This window comes from Rana temporaria, chromosome 1, assembly GCF_905171775.1.
Source record: "Rana temporaria chromosome 1, aRanTem1.1, whole genome shotgun sequence".
NCBI lineage: Eukaryota > Metazoa > Chordata > Amphibia > Anura > Ranidae > Rana > Rana temporaria.
In genome coordinates this window covers 201,381,875-201,395,786 of record NC_053489.1, presented here as the reverse complement: position 1 = coordinate 201,395,786, position 13,912 = coordinate 201,381,875, and the positions used below count along the sequence as shown (strand labels likewise).

General features: G+C 42.2%; 1 protein-coding gene across 1 annotated transcript in view; it reads left to right on the top strand.

Annotated features, from left to right (window-relative positions):
• The window catches only part of GALNT9 (polypeptide N-acetylgalactosaminyltransferase 9), a 467,683-nt gene that overhangs the window by 196,814 nt on the left and 256,957 nt on the right, over positions 1-13,912 (top strand). The window lies entirely within an intron of this gene.

Sequence of the window (13,912 nt, the reverse complement as noted above, 5' to 3'; positions counted from 1 at the left end):
AGGCGGAGGAATGCCCTATTTTACTACCCGTCTGCGGATCAGATCGGGTGAACACGGACAGACAGTCCGTGTTTATCCGATCCCCCCATAGCGGAGAAAAGACAGGGCGGTCCCTGCACAGTGTGCGGGGACCGCCCTGTCATCCGCCGGCTCAGCGGGGGTTAAAGGAGCGATCCCCGATGAGCAAGCAGAGGTTCACTGGGCAGATCATCACTGATCCGCCCCGTGTGAAAGAGCCCTAAAAGAGGAACTGCAGTCTGCTCACATAATTTGTAATAAAAATATTAAGCTGCTGCCTGTTCACTTCCTGGATTTACATAGACATACAAAGGCACACCTCCAGCTCTGCAGCTCTGATTGGCCCTCTTATGACTCACCCTCCCCTCTCTTTTGGGCAAACTCTCATGAGAGTGAGAGAGAGAAAGCACTGTGCATGATGTCATATGCCTAGGTATTTACTGGTAGGAAAAAAAATGTTTTACTATCCAAAGATAAAACAACAAGGGCAGAAGATTTAATAGGTGGAAAGTTGAAAACATGACTGAAGGTTCGCTTTAAGTGAAAATGTGAAGCTTACATATTCACAAATCATTCTATTTTGTATAGCTCTGTTGATATTAGAACTGCGTTATTTCACTATAGAGTGGACCACAATGAAGACAAAAAAATGTCTGCTATTGTAGGCTGCAGTCAACAAACATTTTAAGATTCCTTGTATCTGGAAGGGCACAACGTTCTTCATAGAACATAATAGAAAAGCAATCTCCCAATTCCTCATCACTGATAGGCCTGGATTTCCCACAAGGCCACAGAGGTCAGGCCTCGGGGCGGCAGGGTGCCGAGGAGCGGCATGGAGTCCTCCGGCACCCAGAACATACAGTTAAGGGCGGTAAGTTGCTTTCTAGCAGGACTAAATGCAGTGTGGCGGAATCCACTCGCTCGTTAACAAGTGATTGCGGCAATGTCTCCAAAATTACTTGTAAAATGTGTGCTGCCATCCATCCTTCCCTTGCCCCCCCCCCCTGCACACACCTCTCTCTGCTGGCTCTGTCTTTGGGACTCCGTCTTCATTACCGTCTTCATAATTAAATAATTAAATTAATAAAATAAAAAAGTAATTAAAGAGTAAAGAATATGAAAAATAATATTAAAAATAATAAGAAAATTAATAAAGAGATTTAAAAATAATAATAAAAAGAAAATTATACAAAAATAAAAAAAGTAAATGACAAGCTACAAATAAATACAAATAAAAAAAGTGATAAAAAAAGTAAAAAATAAATAAACAAAAAATAGTTCAACTAACCGTGCCGCTCCTGCCACCTGGTTTCCATTCTCCGTTGATTTGGGGGGGTGGTTCGGTTGGCTGGGAGGGGGTGCGTTGCGGAACCTGGCCTTGGGGCGGCAGGGAAAGGGCGGCAGGGAAAGGGCGGCAGGGAAAGCAAATTCAGCCCTGATAACTGACCCTGAGGGGAAAACTTTTGAGCCACAGCGTGGAAAGAAGTGTCCACTATAGCTGGCTGCAGCCAGTGACTATTTTCAGAAAGCTTGTAATTCAGTGAGATATTTTTTCCTCAAAACAAGTGAATGTGGGAGTCTGTGCTATAAGTATAGCATGCAGCCTATAACTAGTATCCATTTAGCAGCCTGAAAAAGAAAGGGGAGGATTTTTTGTGAGAGAAGATATATGGTTTTATAAATATATATTTAATTGCAAATAAAACCTTTCAAAAGAAAATTAAATGTTGGTATCTAAAAACAAAAACATTTTTTTTCTTCTAAACTTCAGAAGGAAATTATATTAAAGTGGTACCATCTGTTATCTATCTTAGGTTTTTACTTTTTTATTAACCATTGTTTGTGTGTTGTCTGACTTTGTATGATTCTGGCAGACCAAGAGTTATTTATATTATAAACCCTGCCTAAGCACTGCTCTAACTACTATGTATTAAAGGAAACAGCACACAAAAGTGGGACAGTTGCAACTGAGCATACTCCAACATGTTGTGGTACTCTGCGTTATGAGTTTTTTTTTCCGATTTAAAATTTTTATTTTATTGAAGAAAAGAGATGTACATCATAGTGCTCTCAGTACACTTCAGAGCAGAAAATCAGAGACAAACAAATAAAAATGATACAAGCAAATCTTCACAATACGTCTCGGAAAAATCAGACTGCATAGGGTGTGAGCAGCAGGGAGAGATCGAGAAAGCAACCAGAACTATAAATAACTCTAAAGAGCAGACTATACTCTCATGTCATCGTATGAGATTCACATACCCAACCTTGTGTAAGATAAGCTGTAAGGAGGTGAGAAATTAGACTAATGCACACAAAACAGGAGTCTGATCCGACACCCCTTAAAGGGAACAATCTGTGTCGGATAAAAGCTGATAACTAGAAATTTTTTATAAACCCAAACGCTGAGTAAACATAAAATACATTTTAATAATAGACTTCTGTGTCCATAGTTATGAGTTTTTTAACCACTTCGTTACCGGGCCTATTTGGGCACTTTTCTCCTTTATGTAAAAATCTAAATTTTTTTGCTAGAAAATTAATCAGAACCCCCAAACATTATATATTTTTTTTTTAGCAGACACCCTAGGGAATAAAATGGCGGTCATTGCAACTTTTTTTCTCGCATGGTATTTGCGCAATAATTTTTCAAACGCCTCATGAATTAAAAAATAACAAAACAGTAAAGTTAGCCCAATTTTTTTGTATAATGTAAAAGACGATGTTACGTCGAGTAAATAGATACCTAACATGTCACGCTTTAAAATTGCGCACACTCATGGAATGGCGCCAAACTTCGGTACTTAAAAATCTCCATAGGCAACGTTTTAAAATGTTTTACAGGTTACTATTTTTGAGTTACAGAGTAGGTCTAGTGCTAGAATTGTTGCACACGCTCTAACGCACGCGATGATACCTCACATGTGGGGTTTGAACGGTGTTTACATATGTGGGCGGGACTTGCATGCGCGTTCACTTCTGCACGCGAGCGACCGGGACAGGGGCGTTTTAAATATTTTTTTTTTCTTTTACTTCATTTTTTTATTTTTACACTTTTTTTGACATTTTTTTTTTTTTGATCACTTTTATTCCTATTACAAGGAATGTAAACATCCCTTGTAATAGGAATCAGTGTGACAGGTCCTCTTTATGGAGAGATGTGGGGTCAATAAGACCCCACATCTCTCCTACAGGCTTACAAGCATGAAATCGGTGAAAAGAATTTCACCGATTACATGCCGACAGCCGCGATAGCGGCTTTGTTTACTTCCGGGAACCGGGCGTGACGTCATAACGTCGCGCCCGGCCCTCCGACGGTCATAGGCCCCATACACACGATAGAATCCATCCGCAGATAAATCCCAGCAAATGGGTTTCTGCGGATAGATCCTATGGTGTGTACACGCCAGCGGATCTGTTTCCGCGGAGAAATCTCCTCTGGGATGGATTCCAGCAGATCGGATATTTGCTGACATGCACAACAAATCCATCTGCTGGAATCCATTCCAACGGATGGATCCGCTCGTCTGTACAGACTTACCGGATCCATCCGTCCAAAGGGATTCCCCGCACGCGTCGTAATGATTTGACGCATGCGTGGAATTCCTTATATGACAGCGTCGCGCCCGTCGCCGAGTCATAATAGCGGCGACGGCGCGACACGTCATCGCCAGAGGATTTCAGCGCGGATTTCAATGCGATGGTGTGTACACGCCATCGCATAGAAATCTTCTGAAATCCTCGAGAGGATTTATCCGCGGATACGGTCCGCTGGACCGTATCTGCGGATAAATCCTCTCGTGTGTATGGGGCCTCAGAGATGACTGCGACCGTCTGGTCACCAGTCATCTCTATGGTTCACCAATGAGCGCCGGCCGATTCGCTCTCCGGGCCCCCGATGGCACGGGAGAGCCCGGAGAAGCACCGGACCACCGCTTTGATCGTTCTTCTGGTGCACAGAATCGCCAGCTGAAGACGGCGATATCTGAAAGATGCCTGCAGCTGCAGGCATCATTCAGATATCACCGCTCAAAGTGGAGGACGTCCCAGGACATCCTACGGATCTGAAGTGGTTAAAGACCTAGCCAATCAGCGGGTTTTAAGAACTTGGTGATGTGTGCTAAAAAACTGTTGAATATGTGGGACCTTTCTTATTCTGTCTCTTCCCTCGTGAACTTCTGCCTTGTTAGGATGCTATCATTTAATACAGGCAATGTATGGCTCTGAACAGTGGAACCTAGACATAGAGACCTAGGTGTTGGTTGGAAGTTTAAGTAGAGTGCCCAAGCTGAGGTGTCCTCCCATCCACTCAAAGACAAGGCAGGTAAATGCATATTGAGGATACGGAGTTGCCAGCCGTTTCTTTCTTTGGAGGACTACCAGTTAGGATGCTACTGTAAGATCTCTGTCCCTCCCTTCCCTCTGGGCCTAGATGAACAGAGAAAGAAGCCGGATTCTCCCCTCTTAAAGGGATACACAAAGATAGGGCTATAAAGTTCTGGCCCAGAGAAAGCAACTGTAGTGGTCCACCACACGAGAGGTCATGAGTGACTGGTTGAGTAAGAGGCGCCACATGAACCCCTCAGCTTTCCTGCTTTAAATGACCAAGTTTAAGATGCCGCTAGAACCTTAAACTTCAGGTAGCCAAAGTCTGTTGGTATCTATCTAGCATAGTTTGATCAGAAGAGAAAGAAAGAGAAGTCTTTGAAAGGAGGCATTCAGAAGAGAATTGAAGCCTAGTCTAGTATTTGAGTAAACCCATGGGTTTGGGAATACCCTGATTCTCACACTCCTTCCTAATTATTCCAAACTGTAATAAATATGTTCCTGCTTTGAGCTCATAAAAGTGACTGCCACCCATTTTTTACACATTGAGGAAAGAGCTAGACCTGATTATGAATGTGCCTGGGACCTTACTGAAATTATTGAGCTTGGGTTACTTGCAATGTAGCTGCTGGTCATCTGTAAGTCAATATCTATTATAATAGTGCTACATACTGTATGTATACAGCAAGTAGTGTACTTAGTATTTCATATAATATATTTTATTGTTGCTGTGTACTAATAAAAATACCTGCCTATTGTTCAAGACAGATCTGTATTTAAATGTCATGTAATGTACTTTAAATATCAAATAATGTTTCTGAAAAAAAAAAAAATGTGTGAATTGTTGCATTTATTGCTAACATAATTTTTTACTGTGCCAGATTGTTCTCCTTTTTTCTGGGACTGCAGTGATTTTTTGCTATAACAAATAGAATAAATGACCTATTTTGTGAAATATAAGGATAATAGATGTCATTCCAGAATTCTGTGCCGTTTTAAAAGAAGGCTATAACAGGCCAATCATGGTTCTAGAAAGACATCTATAAATCAAGTATCAGTAATGGCTTCAGAACTAGGGGATGTGAGAAATGTGTGCATGGCCAGTTTCAGTTATGTATGCCTCAGGTCACTTTATAGATCTCTGCTCTGATACACAGACAGACCTGTGATCTCAAGTAAAATGTGTGGAAGAATAACGTTCAATTCCTGATATTTTCCTCCCTGAAAGCTTAAACAATAAAGATGTGAAACTATTCTGCATAATTTAATATCTCATCTTTTAGTCTGAAAAATGTGCATAGTTGAAAAAGTCTGTTGTGCACCCTTGCAATAGAAAGGCCTAAAGCAGGGGTATGCAATTAGCGGACCTCCAGCTGTTGCAGAACTACAAGTCCCATGAGGCATAGCAAGACTCTGACAGCCGAAAGCATGTCACCCAGAGGCAGAGGCATGATGGGACTTGTAGTTTTGCAACAGCTGGAGGTCCGCTAATTGCATATCCCTGGCCTAAAGCCTCATACACACGAACGGTTTCCTCTGCAAGAAAGCTGCGGGGAGAGCTTTCTGTCGAGAAATCCATGTGTGTGTGTATGGTTTCTGGTCGGAAAAACTGCCGGGAATCTCAACGAGAAAAATAGAGATCCTGCTATCGAGAAACCCGACGAGAAACCCGAGCGTCTGTATACTTACCTGTCGCTGTGGAAACCCGCGCATGCTCGAAATGACTTTGACGCATGTGCGGTAGATTCCATGGCATAGGTAGGGTGAAGCAAGATGGCGGAGACGGCATCGAATGTGATGAGCGCATGCTCGTCGTAGTCGATGATGTCACCACGTTCTTGCCATTCAAAAGAACAGCGGTCATTTTGAATGGTGTGTCTGTACACACGGCGAGCAAGAAAGCTTTCCAGGAATCTCGTCAGGAAAACCAACGGGTTTTTTCCTGACGAGATTTTCGGCCGTGTGTACGAGGCTTTAGTCCTATTCTAAGTGACTTTTTCTCTGACCAAGGTCTGGGCTTGAGAGGTATTGAACTTTGAGTTTAACAGCATAAACCTTATGTGACATGGACCCCTGTGCAAACTTGGGAAAAGATTGCCAGAATGTAGTAAAGAAATTCAAGTTGTTACTGTAAATTAGAAAATTACATTGCATGTAAATATAGAAATAAATATACATAAATAAATACAATTACATTACTTTTTTTTTAAAGCGGTGTTTCACCCTGCAGAACAACTTTTTAGCATAAAATTCGGCATAGTAGCGCGAGCTACAGTATGCCTGTCTTAATTTTTTTATCCCCGTACTCACAGTGTAATCGTACATAGAAGATTCCGACTGCCCGCGGGGAATGGGCGTTCCTTTCAAGAGGGAGGGTGATTGACGGCCGGCTCTGGGACGTCACGCTCCCCGAAGACAGCCGGAGTAGGTCTCGACTCTTCACGGCGCCTGCGCACAGACTATGCGCAGGCGCCGTGAAGAGCCAAGCCTATTTCGGCTATTTCCGGAGAAGCATGACGCGCCAGAGCCGGCCGTCAATCACCTTCCGTCTGGATTGGAACGCCCATTCCCCGTGGGCAGTCGGAATCTTCTATGTACGATTACACTGTGAGTACGGGGATAAAAAAATTAAGACAGGCTACTATGCCGAATTTTATGCTAGAAGAAAAAAATATATATATTTTTTTTTTATAGGGTGAAGCCCCGCTTTAAATAGAAAGATTACAAAATATCAAAGAAAATTTTATCTGAATAGCTAGTGGTTGTTAATCATATTTAATTGGACTTGTTCTGTAATGTGGAAGACCTTTTCCTGTTCATCCAAGAAGCTTCTTTGGTTCTGTTTGGTTCAGTTCAGTTGGTTTAGTTTGATAAGCAGCAAAATATCTTCAACTTTAATTAAAAAATCCATTACTGCTACTACTAACTTTACTATGACTGCATTATGGAAAACTTCAGAGACAAACTAGTCATCACAGTATGTGATTGTAAAAACATGTCATACTTACCAATTACCAAAACCATTGCCCAAAGCAGGTCTGATCATCTTCTTTTTGGGTCCCCTACCGGAAGTCCTGGCTCCTCCCCCCTGTCAAGTGCCCCCAATAGCAAGCTGCTTGCTAAGGGGGCACTAGAGCAGGCTCGCTCCTGAGCTGCACTACTGTGAATACACATTGTCCAATCACACAGAAAGAATGGCTTGGCCCCTGCCCCCAGCTCTCTCCTCATTGGCTCACTGGCTGTAAATGACAGCAGCAGGAGCCAGTGGCTCCCACTGCTGTGTGAGTCAATGAGGAGAGAGAGACCAGGGAGAAGCATTGTTCTTACGCACATCATTGGATCAAGATGGGGCTTAGATAAGTATAAGGGGGGCTAGGGAAGGTTTTTTACCTTAATGCATAAAGTAAGGTAAAAAACCTTCTGTCTTTAGAACCACTTAAGGCCCAACGCATACAGGCATTTTTATTAATAATAGAAAAATTGTTACAAGTTGCAGATTCACCTTTGTGCAATAGATGTATTTAAGGATCACTAAATACCCACAAGTAGACTAATCTAGCATAACATAACTAGTGTTTCATTTTCAGGTTTGTCATCCAAATAGAAGAGTAATCTTAAGTAAAAGATGACTCATTTGCTACAAAAAAATGGTTGCAATTGAAGCGCCACACCACTGCTAAAAGGTCCAGATACAACTTTATTTCATTAAAGGTCAGGGGTAAAATTCAAAAATGATCCAATGTGTTTCAGGGGTCTAAGTACCCCTTTCTTCAGGGCTTGACTGGCAACAAAGTGAACAAACCAGAAGTGAACTGAACCTACAATGGTATTTTTTTTATAGTTTTTTAACTCTTTTTGGATCAGCTGTAAACCTGTATATAGTCTGTAAATAAACAGTACTAATACATTTACCACTGCTTGTACCTAAATCACTAGACTGATATCTGTGCTTGAAAGAGTTGCTCACCCCAGGGAGCATTATACCTGCTACCTATTTCCAGCTCACAAAAAAAAAAAATATATATATATATATATATATACACACACAAAGTAAATATACAGTATTTATAGACCCTAAAGTAATGCATGCAAACACTAACACTGGCAGTGTATAGTAGACACACTTAGGGGCTGTGCTCAGGCCTTGTAATTGGCCTCTCATGCACAGAGAACTGAATTGTGTGAGGTGGGGAGGCTGTATACATGTGCTGCATACCCAGAACTTTTTTTATTTTATGATTATGGTACAGGGCATCAGGGAGAACATTCATCAGTGCTGCTAAGGTTGGAGCACACACTTAAGAATGACAGCTGCACACAGTGCTGAATTTAGTTTTAAAAATGTTAGTATAGGTTTACTTTACGCCCAGTTATGGGCGGGGCTTTTTTTCAGGGGGAACTTGGGGGAACTCAGTTCCACCACCTCTGGCTCAGACCCTTTGGTGCCTGCTCACCACAATCACTTGTAAATACAGAAGTCTGGTTTCTGTGTTTACAAGTGACAGCTCAGCACTCTGTGTGTAACCCCCTGAACTCTGCAGTCTGTATGTAATGCAATCCTGGTATTTAATGCCCCTTTAAGACCCTTGTACTGTTTTTGAAATCTGAACGGGGTCGTGGTTGAGTTCCTGCACCTATTTTCTAAGAAAAAAAGCTCTGGTTATGGGGCTTTATTATATATAGAAAACCAGAGTCTGGACAACTAACCACTCACAGACTAGATTATACATTCACATTGTCTACCAATATAAAGAATTTCATGTGGCACTTACACAGCTAAATTCCACATAACAATTATAGCAAAGTGTACTGAAGCACTATCAGCCTCTCATTCCCTCTATGGAACATAAAGTTGCCTGTTGCCTGAACGAGCAGGCTGAGAACGAGATAATTACTTACTTTGGATGTCCTAGAAGTGACAGCTTATTACACCCATTAGAGCATGGCTTAATGTTCCGTCAGTCACATTGTGCAGTGCCAGAAATATTTTCTTGAAATATTAATAAGAACTATGAAAGGGATATATAGACACAATGCAAATAATAACAAAAGGGAAGCAGCGTCATAAAGCAGAGCTCAGCTCTGTTAACCTCTAGGACTTTAATCGCCAGTTTACCAAAATCTTGCAGGGAGAGATTATTGTGGCCTGAATTAAAGCATATAATAAGACCAAATAGATTAATCTCATCTCATTTATTGCAGTTTCTTTATCTGGGAATGCATCATTGTGAGCATGGTTCATCAAATGCCCTTATAGCTACTTGCTAATGGAGATTTTTATGGCAAATCTATATCCACCGAAGACATACAATGAATCCCTGCAATACAAAGATCTATCTCATTTGTACAAGCTCCCTTTGCAAATTGTACAAGGAGATGCAAGGAGATTTCATCTTTGACTAATATGTTTCCAGAGCTTCAGTGCTGCTACTGATGTCCAGCCAAAATGTTTTTTTCTTAGTTATGGATAGATTGGGGAAGGATTAGAACTCCCTTTGATTACCTGCAATCAAAACCTTAGTTAGAGAACTTTCCTCACTTCTTGTTCTTTCCAATAATGTTTTACCATACAGGAAATCAACTTAGAACAGAAACAAAGAAATTATAAAATGTATACCTGCCAGATTTTGGTTTTGTCTGTGTCTATTTTGTAGGTTTTCCCTCAATTCATGTCTGATGAAACCAATTTCAGCAAGACAGGAAATGAGGGCAAATCTCTCTAACGGAGCACCAGATAGCAGCAAAACCTTGCAGCAGTTTTAATCTTTCCATACTTTATCCAAAAGTAGAGAAAATTGTCTTTGGCTTACACTTTAAAGAAAAATTACATTCAAATATATGTAAATAACACAATAAATGCTGAAATATAATAAAAAAAATACAACATGTAAAATGGGTACTTAAAAACTGTCTTAAAGCGGGGGTTCACCCTTAGAGGGCACTTTTCCCCCTTAGCTTCCTGCTCGTTATTACTAGGGGAATCGGCTATTTATTTTAAAATATGTGCAGTACTTACCCGTTTACGAGATGCGTCCTCTCCGTCGCTTCCGGGTATGGGCTTCGGGAATGGGCGTTCCTTCTTGATTGACAGGCTTCCGAGAGGCTTCCGACGGTCGCATCCATCGCGTCACGATTTTCCGAAAGAAGCCGAACGTCGGTGCGCAGGCGCAGTATAGAGCCGCACCGACGTTCGGCTTCTTTCGGCTACGAGTGACGCGATGGATGCGACCGTCGGAAGCCTCTCGGAAGGCTGTCAATCAAGAAGGAACGCCCGCTCCCGAAGACCCATACCCGGAAGCGACGGAAGAAGATGCAGCTCGAAAACGGGTAAGTACTGCTCATATTTTAATACAAATAGCCGATTCCCCTAGACCGAACGAGCAGGAAGCTAAGGGGAGAAAAAATGTTTTTTTACAAATGGGTGAACTCCCGCTTTAATATCAGTTAACTGTAATCCCTGTGCAGCAAAATTTGAACAGAAAGTAGAAAGCAAGCACTAAGGGCCCTTTCACACGGGGCGGATCAGTAATGATCCACCTCCGTGTGTCCGTCAGCTCAGCAGGGATCCTCCGTAAAATCCCTGCTGAGCCGTCGGCTGACAGGGTGGTCCCCGTACACTGTGCAGGGACCGCCCTGTCTTTCCTCCGCTCTCCCCTATGGGGAGGGATCGGATGAACACGGACCGTATGTCCGTGTTCACCCTTTCCGATCCGCCAGACGGAAGAAAAATAGGATTTTCTTCCGTCCGAAAAATCGGAGCTTTGCGGAGGCGGGTGATTACGGGTGTCAGCGGATGGTCATCCGCTGACACCCGCAATCACATAGGGACCAATGTATGTCCTGTTTTTATCCGCAACGGATGGATGAAAATGCGGACATACAGTCCGCACATGTGAAAGGGGCCTAAGAGCCAATCAGGCTCTACTGCATTATACATGTATTAAAGCGGTTGTAAGGCCTAAATATTTTTTACCTTAATGCATTTCTTTACTTACCTGAGCCCCCATTCGATTCAGCACCATGCACGTCTCCAGCTCTTCTTTCCCCTCACTTCGGGGTATCACTGGCTTTTCTGGGGCATGAGGAGCCATTGGCTTCCACTGCTGTCTATCAAAGCCAGTGACGAGGGAGCAGGGGACGGGTGTGAAGTGGCTTCCCATGGGGGCACTGGACAGAGGGGAGGGCCCAAGAGCACCAGCGGGGGACCCAAAAAGAGGAGGTTTGCGGCCACTCTGTGCAATTCCATATGTCTTTTCTTTTTAATTTACCTTTACAATCACTTTAATTTTGAACTAGGGATGAGACAAACTGCCTTAAGTTTGCTTTGAGTAGGGTTTGGCAGATTTCAAAAAAGTTTGGATGCTAAACCTGAACCCCACTGAAATCAATGGGAACTTTTTCTGAGCTGATAGGCATTCACACTCATCACACCCTTTCCTATTTTGCATGAGACCCCCCTTAAAAATCCATGTCAGACCAAATGGACCTGCATGGATTTCCTAGGGGGCCTCATGTTTTTTTTTTTTTTTTTTTATATGTAGGGCACCCCCTTAAAATCCATATCAGATTTAAAAGACCTAGTATGAGTAAGGGGTCCCCACACCCTTTTTAGTTTCTTTAATTAAACTGTTCCCACTTCTTTGCTTACATTACTGGGGATTGTCATGTACGTGTATAAGGCCAGTGATGTTACTTGTTAAAGAGTCAGCAAATCAGCACCCCCTGGCACCCTTAACAATCATTGACAATGGGAAGCTGTCATGTGTAAATGCAGAATTAATACTTCTATTGTACATGACATTTAGCTGCCAACGTATAGGGTAAATGTTTGGGCTCGTCCCTACTCTGGACATGCTGACAAAAGGAGAGAACAAAGTAAGAAGATACTAGAATTTACTGCTTCTTTATTGTTCAATCAGTAGTGTTCTGGTTTTCACCATGCTAAGCTCCTACAGTGGAAGCTAAAGATTTCTCAACACACACAACAGAATTTCTCAGCTAAAAAGCTTTACAGTACTGTCTGCCTGGGATATGTATCGCAAAAGATGTTTCACAAAACAACTAAGCTTTTGGCAAGTAAAAACGATATTGCATGTATTATTAAGCCTCCAAAGTAAAGTGAAATCTATATTTATTCCCTCATAGATGTTAGTCAAATGCAGACCTGCAAAATGACAATTGCGGAATGGAAATTTGAACATTTGTGGTGTTTTGTTGTAATAACAAACTCAATTTCACAGTGGGCCGCATCACAGCATTATGGTTGCACTCAAAGGGCCGGTTGTATCTGTAAGACTATATAGATTTATCCAGGGCTTTTTTCACAGAGAACAATGGGAGAATCTTAAAGAGGCAATAAATGCCAGCAATACATTATGTTTAGAGTTTAGGGATTCATTATTTACATAATACAGAGTTTGGGGGTGTCTTATGCACAGAGTGCAGAGTTCAGGGGTGCGCTTTGTACAGAGTGCAGGTTTGAGGAGTGCGCTACATACAGAGTGCAGAGTTTAGGGGTGTGCTATGCACAGTGTGCAGGGTTCAGATTTTTTTTCACAGGCTGTCCACATTTTGCTTTCACCTCCCCCCAGCTCTGACTTCTGCACCACTCCCCACCATCCATAACCTCTGCACACATCTTCCTCCACAGCCCCCCTCCCCCAAAAGCTTTCTCACGTTTTACCCACCAGGCCTGGTTCTAGTAGGTGGCTCTGCCTCTCTCTCTTTCACTTTCATAGAGATTACTGGTTGGCATCTGTGCACCCAGGCACAGACCGAGAGCACAGTGCAGCTTACCACGTGATGCTATATACCACACTGCACATGCATTTGCATCTCCCTTGCCCCCGTCATGAGTGCAGGACAGGCAGGGATCTGTGAGAGCCGCCAAGAGGAAGGCTTCTGTGTTTATAAGTGAAAATGATGAGCATGGAATTAAGAGAAAAAGCCACAGGTGGTGGATCGGAGTTCTGCTACATTATGGATTAAAAAAAGCCCTGGGTGCGAGGGCCACGTGAAATGACTTGGCAGGACAAATTTGATGCGTGGACCTTGTGCTTGACACATGTGATTAAAAGACATTGATTTACTAAAGGCAAATAGGGAGCTCAGTTTGGAAGATAATTTGCCTTTATCTTAATAAATGAGGTGAATGTCATAATCAAATCAAATGCAAGCAAAGACACAGTTTTTCTTTACTTTCTTTGTACCCGATTCTTTGCAAGCTAAGAGAAAATTCCTTTACAAAGTGAACAACCTACTTGCCTTTAATAAATCACCCCAAACTATTTATTCTTGTCTTGTATGTTGAATTACATTATATTTGCAGGGGATGTAGTCTAAATTCATAGGCTTTAGTGACGGAGTTCTAGGGACATTATTTTGACCAATAGCTTATTCATTCCTAGTAAACTGAAATGCTGACATTTTGTATTGCTTCCACAAATTGTTGCCACCCTGTAATTTATAAGTAATCTCTATAAAGCACAGCTGAGCAACTCAAGCGTTCCTGTAACAAACGACCATTTCTAATACACCCATCCTGTTCTGATACAAGATGGCTATGCTT